Source organism: Orycteropus afer, unplaced genomic scaffold (assembly GCF_000298275.1).
Source record: "Orycteropus afer afer isolate SDZICR_OR568_19922 unplaced genomic scaffold, OryAfe1.0 scaffold00290, whole genome shotgun sequence".
NCBI lineage: Eukaryota > Metazoa > Chordata > Mammalia > Tubulidentata > Orycteropodidae > Orycteropus > Orycteropus afer.
Genome location: NW_006921877.1, coordinates 1,657,636 through 1,661,322, shown reverse-complemented (window position 1 = coordinate 1,661,322; position 3,687 = coordinate 1,657,636).

Genomic DNA, 3,687 nt, shown 5'->3' with positions numbered 1-3,687 from the left:
AAATGAAAAATTAGAAATGATACAAAATCTACACACAGAAATCCAGAATATTAATATTAAATTTTCAGAAATAGATAAAACATTGAATGGGCAAAGGAGCAGAACTGAATTGATGGAAGACAGAATTAAGGAGATTGAAGGCAAATACCTGAACAATTCTTTGGCAAGGGATCAAATGGAAAAGAGATCAAAACAAAATGAAGAAAGCCTAAGGTTCATGTGGGATACCATCAAAAGGAATAACCTACATGTAATCGGAATTCCAGGACAGGAAGAGACAAATAAAAGCATGGAGAAAATTGTCAAAGATCTGTTGAAAGAGAATTTTCCTGGTATGATGAAAGCTGAGAATATATCCATTCTGGAAGTCCAACAAACCCCAAATCAGATAGACCCCAAAAGAAAATAACCCAGACATATCATCATCAAACTCACCAAAACCAAAGACAAAGAAAGAATCCTGAAAGCAGCATGGGAAAAATAAAAGGTTACCTACAAGGGGCAACCAATAAGACAAAGCTCAGATTTCTCGACAGAAACCATGCAGGCAAGAAGACAATGGGATGGTATATATAAAACCCTGAAAGAGAAAAATTTCCAACCAAGAATTATGTACCCAGCAAAATTGTCCTTCAACTATAATGATGATTTAGGACATTTCCAGATAAGCAGAAATTAAGGGAATTTGTTAAAAACAGACAAGAGATGTTAAAGGGATCCCTTTGGACAGAGAAGCAACAACAGCCAACAACTGACCATTAACACACATGATGATATAACCCAGAAACCAACCCAGCTATGGAAGTATCCAAAGTAAATAAGCCTACAAGATTGTAAACAGGGAACCAGAGACATCAATTGACAAATAAGGACAACTACAAACCAAAAGGAGGGAAAAAACTGTGTCCTTACAGAACTCCTAGATGGTAGGAAAGTCAAGAAACTACAAGATAGAATAGACTGTTCTAAACTTGGGAAGAAAACTATAAATCACAAGGTAACCTTAAAGAAAAATGATAAACCTTCGCATCAAAAGAAAAAAGAGGAGCAGCATAAGTATTCAGCAAATACTGAAACAAGCACATTGAAGGAAGTGCTAACACGATTCATAAACAAAATGAGCTCAGCATAGAAAATTATATGGAACAAAGAGATTGACACCACGAAAAAGCACCTAACAAAAATGACAGCAACAAATTCATATTTGCCAATAATTACATATCTGGCAAGGCATTTATCTCTAAGAGTTATGGAAAACTCCAATGCCTCCACACCAAAGGTATTAACGATCCAATTGAAAAATGGGCAGAAGACATGAATAGACATTTCACCAAAGGGGATATTCAGGTGGCCAGCTAATACATGAAGAGATGCTCACAATCATTGGCCATCAGAGAGATGTAATCAAAACAACAATGAGATACCATCTCACTCCAGCACTGATGGCAAGGTTCAAAGAGACAAAAAATAAAAATGCTGGCGGGGATGTGGAGAGGTTGGGACTCTCATACACTGCTGGACTGTGAAGTGATACAATCACTGTGGAAAGCAATATGGTGATTCTTTAGAAGGCTGGAATTGGAGATAGCATTTGACCCAGCAATCCCAATACTAGGTATATATCCTAGAGAGGTGAGAGCTAGGATAGGAACAGACACATGCACACTCATGTTCATCGCAGCACTATTTAAATAGCAAAAAATGGAAACAACCTATGTGCACATCAGCAGAAGAGTGGATGACCAAATTATGATACATACACATAATGGAATGCTATGCAGCACTAAAGAATAACATAGAGTCTGCAAAACACTGCATAATATGGATGAACTTGGAGGACGTTATGCTGAGTGAAATAAGTCAATCACAGAAGGACAAATGTAGTATTAGTTCATTGTTGTGGAGGGTCAAGGAAAGGTTTATATATGGAGGGAAACTTTCTTTGTTGGTTGCCAGGGGTGGGAGGGCAAGGGAGAGAACACTGCAAAAAAAAAAAAAAAGCATTGACCCATGTACTTTAGTTTTATGTATTTCACTGTCCATAAATTATATTTCAATAAAATGCATTTAAAAAAAGCAGTAGTGATGCTGCTTATATAGAAACAAATGTCTCTTGGCACTTTTTTCCTTGTTCAAAGACTCAGGGCCATGGATTGTGGGTCATTTTTCAGTTAATTGGTCTAATAATAGAGACAGAGTCTATCTCTCAGTTTGTAATGTAGAGTCTGGGGATTTAAGGGCTTGCAAGTTGCCATTCAAGGAACTACAACTGGTCTGTTTGCCTGGAGTAGCAGAAGAAAGGAGTATCCCCGACTGAGGAAATTGTGGTCAGCCAAACAAGCTGCCTCTCAAATTATTAGTGCACTTAAAATAAATAAAGACAGGGACTCCCCAAATTTATTTACCACAATTCCAACTTTCAAGAATGGACATTAGAAAAGCTTCTAAAACACCAACAATTGGCTCAGGTGAATGAGATTGAGATGTAAAAAGGCAGATCATATAAAGATCCTGTTACTAAAGTATAGACTGGACTAATAAAAAACTGCATTACCTCAATTTACTATTCTAAATCTTTAATCCAATATTCTAAGAGTATCTTTCACACGTGAGGGAATCCTTTTATGAACAAAAATTGTACTCTTAAAGCCTGCCTACCATAGCTCTGGGAGAACATGTATATTGGAAGAGGAATCAGCTAAAGGAATCACTGGAATTTTGTTGGAAAGGGCTGTACCTAGTTCTCCTTACTAATCCATGTGTTGTCATATTACAGGGATTTTAGACCTGGAGTCATTGGTCACAACTTAATAAGGCCAGGATGCCCCCATAGACTCCTCAACCTTTTAGAGGACTGAAAATCACCTTATAATTCCCTTGTGACCAGAAGATGACATATGGGGTAGATAGCTGATCCCAACATCACAGATAAGATTCCATGACTCTTGCTGAACTTTGTGTTCTTTGCTTTGTAGTTGTACCTATTCTTATGTTATTACCTTTGGTTCATACTTGTGGTCTTTTTCTTTTATAATTCTATTCATAATGAAGCTTTGTTTAGGCTCTATACTTCTTTTTCCAGTAGCTTTTTCTAATGCCTGAGGAGAAAATGCTTTTATAAAATTGGCCTGATCAGTAGCCAGTGCCAGTAACCTAACTAAATGAAGGATATGTCATTCCTCTCCATGATCTGTGCATGAAAATTCACATCTGTTGGCATCTCCTGTGTCTAATTACAATCCCATACCAAGTGCTACTATTAACATCAACATTACCTCCAAATTGTTACCTAGTGCCGCTCTGACAAGAATATACCACAAATGGGATGGCCTTAACAAACAGGAGTTTATTCTTACAGTTTGGAGGCTTTAAGTTCAAGTTCAAAGTGCCAGGCTGTAGGGTTTGGGTGAAAGCTCCTCAACCTTGGGGTCCAGCTCTGCCTCTGCTCCTGGCCCACTGGCTGTGTTATTCACTCAGACAACTGCTGGCTACTGAGGCTGAGAAGTCCCAAGGTTGACAAGTAAAAAGGCACAATCCCAATGTTACCAAACCACACAGCAGGCCATTAACTTAAGTCCATTATAAGTCCCATGGTCAGTAGAGCATAGCAGGCTGCTGAGCAATGACACAGCTACATGTAGGGTGCAAGCGTGCCATAGGCTAATGACCATTCCCAAGGCTTCTCCT